Below are 13,162 nucleotides of genomic sequence, written 5' to 3'. Positions count from 1 at the left end.
TGTCCTTCCTGTCTCGGTCCCTCTTATCCAAGAGTAAAGGGAAATATCATGTCTAATGAAGCCTTTTATGCCCTGAGGATGGTCGGGTTTCCCACCCCACAACATGCCCACTGCAGTCTCACAGTGTCCTGTATTTTGATCATCTGTGTGTCTGTCTTCTCTAATGATACAGATCCTGTGTCTTTCCTAAACACCTATCAGAAGGTCTGATACCTAGTCAGTGCTCAGTTTGTGTTTTAGGAAAAAATATAATTATGGTAAAAAAAAAATGCTATAGACATGATATTGGGGAGGTTGGTAGGACTGTTAACATAATTAACACTGAGAGAAATTAAGTGTTTTATCCAAGGTCACATGGTTAGTAAATAGCAGAAGTTGATGCAAACCCAGCTCTGCTGACCACATATAGGATGCTGTTTTGAGAACAAGTAAGTATTGATGTACAATAATTCTCTAAAGGTCTTTGTGGGAATAAGAAATTTTGTACAACAAGAGAACTCTTAGAAAACTCAAGGCGTGTTGCTTAATTTGTCAATGAGGTGCCTGGTTATTTGGAATAACAAGTGGGTGACCTTGGGCCTAAGAACCTTCCATCTGTACTGTTCTGGGAAGTTCTAATGGAGTTCATCTGACGGGACAGATGCAATTCATAAAAATAATTATCAGTGTTTCCTATGAATAGCCCCATTGTTTCACTGTTCCTCTGTTGAATGGAAATCAGTAATAAACATGGGAGGCAAGTAAAAGGAAACCAGCCAAGTAGTCTGTTGTATGGATCTCAAGGAGTAAAGCAGAAATTCATGGGATTTTAAAGAAAAAGTAACTAACAGACTCTGTAGTCAAGTTAATGAACCTGTGGTCTCATGAATGCTTAGGTTAACAAAAGTAATTTTGGTTTTTAGAACATGGCAAAGTTTTTCCTGCTATCATTGATGTTTTAATGTAATTTCATTGAATTTTTTCTTCGTTACTTTTTCTTATTTCATAAGTAACCTTGTGGCTAACATAAAAACAAACAAAAAAATGGAAAAACATGTCTCATAATCCCTGGTAAATAAAACTGTATTTGTTAATGTTCCCCTTTTGTCTCTACACTGGTATGCGTCCATCCTTTTGCATTCTTTTAATTCCAATTTTGGCATGATTTTTTACTGAGATTTTTAAAGTTAGAATTTTGGTCTTTGAGGATGCATTTGGTGATAGATACAGCTATTCTCACACCATATTTAGTGATTCAATATATTATACCTAGTATCCTTAACCAGTGTACATGGTTCTTGTCTCTAGGATGGGAAATGATGGATATAGAAGCCAGTGAGAGCTCAGAATGCAAATGCAGTAAGTAACAGCACCAAACATAGTCATCACATTGCTGCCACGTGTTGAATTATGAGTTAAGGATCTTACATGAATTACTTTATTTAATCCTCATAACAACTTATTAAAGTGATACTGGGATTGTTGGTGTTCTTACAGATGAGGGAACTGAGGTTCATCAATGCTAAGTAACTTTTCCTAGGCTATTTGTTTTATAAGTGCCAAATCAGGACTTTGAGAAGGTAGGTCCGACCCAAAGCCCCATTAATTGTCTAATAATTTGCCATAACCCAAGGCAACAAAATTCGTGTTCTTCTGTCAATTTCATTCATCCACTTAAATCATTCAATATGGAACTATTGATCACCTGCTATGCGCCAGGCAGTTCCTTTCTGTCTGGAGCTGTCATTTGTCACTTCCTTAGAGAAAGTGGTTGCTTTACCTTTGTATAACATGTTACCTTTGTCACTTTCTTAAAGAAAGTGGTTGTTATACCTTCGTATAGCAGGTTACTATCTCCTGCTCTCAGCACAGGCAAAAGGGCTTGGAGAAGGAGAGAGAGATACTTTGAATATTGGGAAGTTGAAGGGCTATGGATTCTGACGTAATATCAATTTAAAGCTATTCTCAGTTTAAAGGAAAAAACAAGCAAACAAATAATACCAACAACCCAGACTGGGAAGCTGAAGACCTACTTGTGCCCAGGGGCTGTAGATACACATTTAATAGCTGTGTAACCTTGGACCTCAACCTCTTTGTCCTCTGGGGCTTCAATTTTCTTGTCTTTAAAATGGAGATAATACTCAACCTCCTTTCAAACATTAACATGAGGATTAAATTGCATTCTTAATGTAGAGTAGTAAAAAAACACCATCTACCTTCCTGTTGTTTCAGAGGTTTGCAAACAGTGGGCCAAATTCATCCTGCCTCCTATTGTAAATACAGTTGTATTGTAACACAGCTATATCCACTCATTATGTTTTGTCTATGGCTGCTTTCTATGGTGGCAGAGTTGAGAAGTCACGACAGAGACTGTATGGCCTACAAAGCCAAAACTATTTACTATCTGGCTCCTCACAGAAGAAGTTTACTGATCTTTGTTTGCTTTATATGTCCATATTTTGTTAACCAGTTTACAGAGGGTTGATTTATTATAGAGGGAATGATGAAAACAGAGTCACACCTTTTGAGATCACCTATTCTGAGTCATTTTAATCCTGGTCAATTGGGTTAACAGAATTGTACCTGAAGACCTAATGCTTTACTCAGCACTGGTGCTTTGGTTCACAGGGACCCTGAAGACAGGATGGTCTAAGGGCAAAGGAGAAGGGCTGTTGAGGTAGACAGATCTGAGTTTAAAAATCCAGGCTCTACGCTACTTGCTATGTGACTGGGCAGTCACATTCCTTTCTGAGTCTTTGTTTTGCCACCTGGAAACATGTGCAGTGATGCCTAAATTTCAGAGTTTTGTAAGCTTAGGGATTTATGTAGGAAGGATCCAGAGAAGTGCCTGGGACAGAGTAGGGATCTGATAAGTGGTGACTGTAATTATTACGAGTATCCTCCCCACCTTGGATTGAGTGGAGGCTTTTGGGAAGTTATATGAAAACATTTGGACCTCATGGAAAGCTTCTAAGAGGTGAGAAACACTTGATCATAGACAAGGGAGAAGAGATGAATATTTCAAGGAATGAAGATGAAGAGACCTTTTTCTTGAATAGTGAGACCTTGGAGGGCTTGAATTGAGCAAAATAGGAGTCCTCAGTGAGCTCACCTGGCTGCACAGGGCTCATGAAAGGGGCTGCAAGCAGGAGCACCTGTTCATGTCAGCGTGTAGATAAAAGGAAGGGGGAATGCTTTACCTTTAAACCCATTTCGACTTTTGTATTAATAATATCCATACCTTTAACAAAATGTTTGGTTCTGTGAGCTGGGTGGTGAGCTGTGAGATCACAGTGAAACTGTAACCTAATGATTCTGGTTTTGCTCATTCATTCCTTCAGTATACATTTAGTAAGAGTCTTTTATGAAATGCACAATTTGCTAGGCACCAGGCAAATGGCAGCAGACAAGGAATTCATGATCTTTATATTCCTAGAGGGGTCACTTCTACGTGTGGGTAAGACACACGTAAAAGCCACTTCAAGTGAGGAGTTCCCTTATAGAAAAGGACACAAATGACACGGGGTCCTGATCTTACTCAGGGATCCCAAGAAAGCCTCACAGCTGGAAGAAGAAAATGTGAAGGTGAGAGTCCCAGCAGGAGTGAGGTTCAGAGAATGCCACCAATATCCCCTGCAGACTGGAGAGCATATACAACATTGAAGACAAGCCTTCATGACGTTGGATTGAAAGAACCCTCACCAAGAGGGACTGTATATATATGAAAGCACAAAAGGATGCACTTGCATTCAAGATTCGGAGAGAGAGATGTATTTTCAGTTTAAAAGACATCATTTCACCAGCCGGAAATATTTCAGTTTGTCCAATTTACATAACAAGGCATGTTACACAATACATCGCGAAACATATATTAGTTGAAAAGGTTAATATTGAAAAGGATTAATTTCTTCTCTAGCAACACAGACCTAATTAAATCTTTCCAGAAGCAGATGGACAATTCTGCCCTCCAAATCGAGATATTTATGTAAATATCACTGAGCTAATTGATACTCAGCTGAATCAAAGGAAGGTAAACAATTCGCTTTCATGGTGTCAACAGTTGTGAGTTTGATTTACTGCATTAATGAATTCCTGGAACGAGCTATTATCCAAAGTGAGAGAGATTCTGGGATCTAATTTATTTTCTTGATTATTAGAGTCACATTGAAAATGAGTCCCGTTTACAGGAAGTATCCAAAGTAGAAGACAGGAGCTTTTCACAGGTCCTGTTTGTCCAGAGGTAAGAGTCTCCACTAAGGAGCTGTGGCTTGCATGGGCAGCCCGTGACTTATTGAAGACAAAGATTAAAGTCTGGGACCTGTGTCATCAAATTAGGACCCCAGTGAGTCAAGGCAACACGACTTGGGGAAGAGTCAGAACTGAAATTTTAGAGACCCAAGTCAACTGCCTGGCATATCCACCATTATGTTTTGGGTGAGTCACATTTTTCAGCCCTCAGTTGTCTCATATGAATGGATACATTAGCCTTGGCTTTATCATTTACAGGAGTGTGGACTGGGAACTGGAAAAGTAAATAGGAAATGCATTGTGAAACAGAAAGAACTGTATAAGTGGGAGTTGCCATTGTTATTAGAGGGACATCGTTAGTATTTCATTGCATTCTTTTCTTCTCTAGGTTATACTAGCCCGCAGGTAAAATGATCACTCCCTGTTGCCAGCCATGTTGGCCACCTTTAGATCCTGAAATGCATCTTTCCCATCTGAAGGCCTCCTGGAATTCTCTTTCCCCTGATGTTTTCATGACGGCTCCTTTTCAGTGTTTCATAATTAATCTCAAATGTCACCTTTGGGATAGATCTTCTCCATTCACTCTAAAGTCTTCTTCTTGATTCTCCATTACCGTAACATCTTGGCTTATTTTTCTGTAACTTGACATCACCTATTTGTGGTTAGTTGCTCATTTCTTTGTTTTTTTTTTTTTTGTTTGTTTGTTTTTGTTTTGTTAATATCTATCTTTCCCACTGGTCTATACATTAATGAAGGAAGGGGTTGTGTCTCTTTCATCCATCAGCATGTTCCCAGCGCTCAGCATAGTGTCTGACATCGGTGGATGCTCAATGAGCATTTGTTGAATAAGGAAATGGATGAGAATATTCTTCATTATTAAATAATATTAATAAATTACAATAATTACTCATATTCTGGCTGTCACTCACACCGGAAGGATTTTTGGAACTCTGTGTCCTCGCCTCCTGGGTTATTCGGAATACCCAAAGGAAGGACTAAATTCTCAAATGCCACTCATATTGCCAGTTTCTCTCCTCTGGCCACACCCACTGCTGGGCCCTCCAGTGTCCACTGAGCCCAGGGAGCTTCTCACTGATAGCAGTGGCAGGCCATCTGGAGCAACCCCTGCCATCACTCCAGCTACAGCAGAGAGGCACAGCCAGAGCTGCATGCTCCATGGAGCTGGTGGGAGTTGGAAGAAGCTGGTGACAAGCGGGAGCTCCACCCTTCTGACTTGGGGAGGGAACTCCCTGGGTGTTGCTGCAGCTGCCCAAGCCGTGGCTGCAGACCTGGGCATCCTTATGCTCTTGGGGCCTGGGAACAGGCAGGAGCCCCACTCTCCTGAGTATAGCTGCAGCTGCCCGAACCACAGCTGCAGACTTGGGCCTCCTGCTCCATAGAGCAGGTAGAAGCCCTGCTCCACTGGCACAGCTGCAGCCATCCAGACTATGGCTACAGACTCAGGCATCCCTGCACTCTTGGGGGCCCTGGAAGGCACCCACACTGTCACAGGTTCAGAAGTGCCTGCTCCTGCTGCCTGGCTTCTCTCTGCTGTCGGCACTGGTTCTGACCTTAGAGCAAAGTGGGGCCCGAGCCTGGGCACTGTCATGGCCTGGCTGGGTATGCACATGCTCAGGGCAATGCTGACATGCCAGCATCCTGCCACCCTGGCCCCCTCTGGACTTTGGGCACCAAAAAGCATAGGAACAAACCCTAGGGGGAACTGACAGCAGTTCAGCGCTGGTGCCCGCAGGCATCCCTTGGCACCTACAGCCTGGGCACCATAAATGGCAGCAGGAGGCAGACAGGTTCCTGGGCAGAAGTGGGAGGGTTCCTGGTGAAGTCCAACCTTCAGGCCAGGGAGGACCCGAAAGGTGAGGACCATGCTGCCAGTCCCACCGACCAGAGTAGGAACTTGTGGTGTCTTTTCTGGGCCCGCTCATAGCCACCCATGGACCAATGGATGTGCACTTCTTCCCCTCTGAGGCCCATAAAAGCCTCGGGCTCAGCCAGAGCTGAGCAGATGTCAGAATGATCTGCTGCAGAGAGAAGCAACCCACTCCAGGGCCTCCTCTCTGCTGAGGGTTGTGCAGACAATGGGATGACCAGCTGCAGAGAGGAGCTACCCCTATCTGCTGATAGCTGGACACCTGTTGGGACAACTTGCCTAGCAGAGAAGAGACACCCTCTCTTCTAGGAGCTAAACACTCATTGGCACACCCTGACTGGAAAAGAGCTTCCCCTGAGGGTTTCTTCTGAGCTTTTCTGCCATTCCATAAAGCTCCTCATGGTCTTGCTCACCCTTAACTTGTCTGCATACCTCATTCTTCCTGGCCACAGGACAAGAACTTGGGACCCACCAAAATGCAAGGTTAAAAGAGCTGTGTCACAAACCGGGCTGAGACATGCCCCTTGCTCACCACATTGTGGGTGAAGATAAGGAAAAAAGAACTGTGGCCCTCCAAGACCTGGGAGCTCCTGGATCCGGGGCTGTGACTCCCTCTTTGAGGGCCTGTGGTTCCTGGCATCTGCAAGCTTCCGGGCACCACCGTGTTCCTTGGTGACAGTCATGGAAGCTGCTTGTGGTGCACCTGGTCCAGCTGCAACCTCACAGAGCCAGCGTCCATGCTGGCACCTCAAGCTGCCTGCCCTGCTGCAGCAGCTGGCATGTCTGACTGTGCACAGTGGCTGGGCTCCATGGTCTCTTACATTCCCCGTACTGTTCCAAGCTTGACTTTCCCTTGGGAGGCATGAGACCCAGGCCAGTAGCATGATCCAAGCACAACCTGCCAAGCCAAGTGGTCAAAATGAGTCCAAGTGGGCCTGAGCAAAACTCGGGCAAAGATGCCATTGGCCATAGGTTTCTGGCCAGAAAAACAATACCCCAAATATCCTATAACATCACCATGGTGCCTGCTGCCAGTTGGTGCTCCTGGAGGGCCGCTGTCTCTGCTGCACCCTTGCTGTCTGCTGGCACTGCTTAGTCCCTGCTGGTGTGCCTGCTACTGTCCCTAGAGATGCTGGGCTGGTGCTTGGCGTTTGTCCTTTTTTTCCCCTAAGAATGCTAGTTTCTTGGTGCCTCCCTGAGTATATTTTAGATTGGTCTGGATGTCCCACTGTCCTGAAGCCACACTTTGTTCTGTGTGGGAGCAGAGGAGACTCCTCCCACGTTCTAGTAGTCCTGGTGCTTGGATGTACACAGCATCCTCCCAATGCCACATATCCGTTTTACTTTCAGTCATCTCTGTAATTTGGGCACTCTGAATCTTGAGCTTGAAGGAGTAGTTGAAGTTTAACAGATTCAGAGAGGAAGTGGAGGTGCCAGCTGTTCCCCAAATCATACTTCCTCACTGTGACCCAGGTGTGTGCAGATCAAGGTCAAGAGTTTTTCCTTCGGGATTGTTTTTTTTTTTTTTTTTTTTTTTTTTTTCCCCAGAAGGTTTCTTACAGCCTGGTCTATCTGGGCAACAGGGAGGAACACAGATTAGACTTGGTTGTGGGTGTCCGTGATATGGTCATTTGGACTGAACTGCTGTGGTCAGAAGAGAGAAACTAGAGTTTCTCTAATAGAGATGGAAAATGTGGCATGTGCTGAGCCTTTATTCTGTCATTTAGAAAAGAAAGCATCACTTCTAAAACAATCAGGGACTAAGGCAGTTCTCCCACAGAGGTGTCAGGCTCCATGGGTTACCATAATATCAGGCAATTCTGCACTTTGTCCATGCAGGTGTCTCTGTCTGGAAAACTCTTCACCCTTTTCTTTCTCTGATCAATGTCAATTTTTCTTTGAAAGCCCAGATTAAATGCTACTTCCTTCGTGAAGGCTTTCCAGTGAAAATTAGACACTGTAATATTGGTGTCCATTGTAATTGTAATATTGTAATATTGGTCTATTGTCAGTAAGCCGCACACTCACACTAACACACACACTCATACACGCGCACACACACGCAAGCACAGGATTTCTTGTAGAGAACTTCATTAATAGCAACAGCAAAAATTCATTAACAAAATTTATTTCCACTTATTGAGTACCCCCTTAAGTATCTAATGTACACTGTGTGATTTAATCCCTGCAACTGCACCCACTATTATTAATCTTATTTTGGAGTAGACAAAACTGAAGCTTCGAAAGTTGAAATAACTCACCTAAAATCATACAACTGGAGCCTTATTCTAGCCTTTTGTATTTGGACAATTCTAAGGCTTCCAAAATTAGCCTCTAGACTCCATACCAGTGTTGAAAAAGAAAGTCACATGGGTAGAGACAGCTCATGAATGCAATGGTGGCCAAGAGCTTCCTCCTCTGCACTTCCTGGTCTGGCTCCCAAGAGCTGCCAAGGCTTGCTCCTTCCCACGTTACTAAACATCTCCTCTGATATATCATGCATGCAGTAGCCCTGACTCAAACATAATGAGCACTCCGCTTCATGGTAATCTTGTTATATACAGGTTGCTTGTTAGAAGATACAGGGAACACCATCTTGTAGAATCTGTTGATTTCCTGATATTTAGATTTTCTTCACATTTTTGTCTTCATCTGATCAAAGCACTACAAAATCATTGTAGGCACAAACAGTCTCCATAAGAAACACATTGAATAATGTATTTAACAGCATCAGCAGTCTGTTTCCTTTCTGAGTACCCTCTCCCATTAAATCCCAGATCCAGCAGAAGTGAGCCCAGTCCTATGCAGGCTTCAGGCCCCACTCCCACAACCAACTGTACACAGCTGGTCAGAGTGCCAGAAACTCTCGGCACGATAGATTGGAGTTGCTCTCAGGGCTGTTCTACTGATGCTGGAAACTTTAAACTTCATGGCAGCCCCTGGGGCTTCTGCAGAATTACTAGACTCTCTGCTCACTTTTATCCCTGATTCTACCCACATCTGGGGTTTTATGTTCGGAGAGGGAAAGCCTAGCTTGGTATCCTCCAACAGCTGACTTAAATCCTGTTCATCTCTTTGTGCTTTCCTGTGGGCTAGACTTGAAGAAGTTGAGTTGAATAGTGATTAAGAGCACACACTTGGGAGGAAGATTCCTTGGGTCCAAATCTCTCTCTGCCTTAGTTTCCTAATGTATAGAGAATAGAAATAAAAATAACGTCTTCTTTACTGGAGTGTAACCATGCTTAGAATATTCTAGGCATGTGATAAGCAATCGATAAATGTCTCTTATTGCATCTCTGTTTAAGGACAGTATTTGGGATGACATGGCTCCACATCCAAGTCATGCTTACTATCTGTGGAACCATCCACGGCATACCCCTATCTCATTTTCCCACAGTTCAGCCAGCTGCCTTCTGCTTTTTAAAACTACCTAGACCTAGATTAGTTTGCTGCACCCCTCTGTGACTCACTTTAAAGTGGAATTGACCATCTCTTTAGGCAGCAGGTGTATTTGTTAAACACGCTAGCGCTGTCTAACAACCAATTGAGATGAAATTGCCGTGTGTCTGTGAACCCAGTTTGCTACATCTGTTCCTCTTTGTTAGAAACACTTAACACTAATTTCTCTATCATCTTTTTTGGTGTTTGTGACCAACTCTCAGAATATTTTATAATTGGCTTTTCCTGCCTCTGATTCCCCCCAAGATGCTGCAAAAAGACCAGCAACCTCATTGTCCACTATTAATGTTCAGAAGGAACTGGGGAGAATTCTGGTAAGAATCATTCTTGATCTTGTGTCTCTATGGCCTCACTAGCATTGAGGAGGCCCACCTGAGACCACTGGACTGGTGTTGCTGGAGGGGTAATGTGCGTGCTGACCATCAGCTGTGATTATTACCATTCTTGGGTTGCAGATAAGGAACCTAGGGTAAGGTAATTGCCTTTTCAAAGTCAGGCAGCTAGTCACTGAGAACCAGCACAGCAGAAGGCTTGGACCAAGGATTTCCTACAGTTTCTGTCCATAGGCACTGACCATGTGATCTGGGGATAGTGACTCAGCCCCTCAAACTTCAGTGTTCTTAACTGTTGAATTCATGACTGATAATACCCTCCTTCAAAGTGCTGGCGTGAGGTCTTTGTGAGATGATGCTTGTCTATGTTTTGCACAGTGCCGGCAGCTTGTGCAAACAGTACCACTTGTCCTGACTCTTTCCCAAGTCTTACAGGGACTGGCCCCTCTTACATCTGCTGCTCCAAATCCAGCCATTGTTTCACCTGCCTTGTCAAATTCTTGACCCCTGCACAAATCAGAATGGCTCCCTTAGTCTATACTCCCGTGGACTGTTTCTAGTACCTTGGTGTCAGCACATCATTCCCTTTGCTCAATTTTCTGCCTGTCTCATCTGTGGACTGTGGGTCCCTGTAGGGCATGACTAAGTCATTTGCAAGCTGAGTTTCTAATAGTGCACTTGACCCTTCACAGAGGCTGAATAGGGGGAGCATATTCTCTGACATGGGTTCAGGGGTGCTGACGTTTTGCCACTTGACCTTAGGAGAGCCACGTTACCTCTTTGGAACTTTCGTCTCCTCTTTCATAAAATACATCTTGTGTTAGTTTCCTAGGGCTGCTATAACAAAATCCTACAGAGTGGGTGCCTTAAAATGACAGAGATGTATTCCCTTAAAGTTCTGGAGGTTGGATGTCTGAAATCAAGGTGCTGGCAGGGTTGGAGCCTCCTGAAGGCTCTGAGGGAGAATCCATTCCACGTCTCTCTCCTAGCTTCTGTTGGTTGCTGGCAATCTTTGGCATTCCATGCTTGAGGCAACATGCCTCCATATTCACTTGGCATTCTCCCTGTATTTCCCTGTGTCCAAATTTTCCTCTTGTTTTAAGGACAGCAGTCATTGGATTAGGAGTCAGTTATATCCGATATGACTTCATCTTGATTAGATTGCCTCTGCAAAGACCATATTTCCCTAAGTTCACCTTCACAGGTGCTGGTAGTTAGGAATAGAACACATATTTTTATGGGACACAATTAAACCACAACAGAACGAACATAAAGAATGATAATGATAATGTCTATTATTTGGTAATTATTTATGTGTGCTATAATTTGATATCTACATGCATTACTTCTTTACTCTTCATAAAGGTTGTGTTACTATTTCCAGTTTACAGATGAGGAAACAAAGACCTGCAGTTGTTAAATAACTTGCTCAAGGTCACACAGACAGAAAATACAAATGTGGTAGACTACAGTGCTCTCACTCTGAAGCCCTCCATCATTCAGGAAATCACACCTCCCTTGTACTGTGGGTGAAATGAGATAATGCACTTGAGAGTTAAAGTCTGATGCCTGACACATGGCAGATGCTCAGCAATATGAGTTGCGTTTCAATCTGTGCAATGCTTCTGTGCCACCCTGCACTTCTGTTTCCATGTCCTCACCTGGCTGCCTCCTTCTCTCCATCTTTCATAAGCACATTTGGCATCCTCCCTTGGATGTCTGATTGGCGTCTCAAACCTAACGTGTTAGAAACAGACTTATTGATTTTCCTCTCCAAATCAGCTCCCCACTCCCAAGACTTCCCTACCTAAATAAATGGTGCTGCCATCCACAAAGTTGCTCACTCCACAAACCTCAGAGTTAGCTTTGTTCTCTCTTTCACATGTAACCCATTCTCTTCCATTAGAAAGTCCTGGCCACTTTACTGCAAAATACATCCCAACTCAATCACTTCTTACCATATTCCCTGTAACAACCCCTGTTCCAGCTACCTTGTTTCTCATCTTGACAAATGAAATAGTTCTAACTGATTTCCCTCCAGCCTTGTTCCTCGGCAGCCCATTCTCCACGAGGGGGTTGACTAGATGATCTTTTTAAAAGGTAATACACATGATGGCAGTGCTTCTCTTAAAACTCTTCAATGTCTTCTCATCACATGTAGAGTAAGACCCAAGACATGCCATGGCCACTGCCATCCCTTAGACTCTGTCCGCAACCCCCACCTCCACTCCTGCTGCTCACCCACACCACTCCACCTTTTCTCTGTGCCTTGAATGTGTCAAACTCATTTCCGTCCTGGAGCCTTTGCAAGAGCCATTCTTTCTGCGTGGAAAGTTGTTTTTCTAAATGTGGTTGTCAAACGTCACCTTCTGAGTCTTTCAGAGCATGTCCTTGGTTTAATCAATACTTCATCCCCAGGACTTAGCATAGTGCTTGGTATACAGTAGATGTACAAGACATGTTTGTTGACTTGATGGAATGGAAGACTTGTAAATTCAGAGACTATTTTGCATTCATAGTCCACTGTGTCTGGCTTGTAGTAAGCTCATGTTAACTATGTTTAAATGAATGAATAATGTGTATTTGTTAGATCTGGGGTTGCAGACTAGGGACTCCGCTAAGGAGGCCAGGGTGCTTCTTTCATGTTCTGCGCTCAGCTTTCATGGCATAACCTCTATCTTAGAGAAGACAAATACCTCATCATTTTCTTTCTTCTGTTTCTTCTTTCCTCTCTTTCTTCTCTCTTTCTCTCTTTCTTTCTCTCTCTCTCTCTCTCTTTCTCTCTCTCTTTTGAGATGAAGTCTCACTCTGTCACCCAGGTTGGAGTGCAGTGGCATGATCTCAGCTCACTGCAACCTCCATCTCCCAAGTTCAAGTGATTCTCCTGCTTCAGCCTCCCGAGCAGCTGGGATTACAGGTGCCTGCCACCATACCTGGCTAATTTACGTATTTTTAGTAGAGATGGGGTTTTACCATGTTGGCTAGGCTGGCCTCAAACTCCTGACCTCAGGTGATCCATCCACCTCAGCCTCCCAAAGTGCTGAGGTGTGAGCCACTGCACCCGGCCCCTCATCATTTTCTAACTTTCTGTTGAAGGATGATTTTTCTAATTCCTGCTCTGTGGCTGCTGGTCTGCATTTCAGCAGTAAGCAGGGGTAGGAAAACTGAAAACAGGACTACCCTTCTCTCTTGGGAGAAGTTAGCATTTAGACTGCCTAATGCCTCCATTCCTGGCCACAGCTCAGTAATTCAGCCC

Source organism: Trachypithecus francoisi, unplaced genomic scaffold (genome assembly GCF_009764315.1).
Source record: "Trachypithecus francoisi isolate TF-2019V2 unplaced genomic scaffold, Tfra_2.0 Lachesis_group7, whole genome shotgun sequence".
In the NCBI taxonomy this organism is placed as follows: domain Eukaryota; kingdom Metazoa; phylum Chordata; class Mammalia; order Primates; family Cercopithecidae; genus Trachypithecus; species Trachypithecus francoisi.
Note: the sequence above shows the minus strand (reverse complement) of the source record.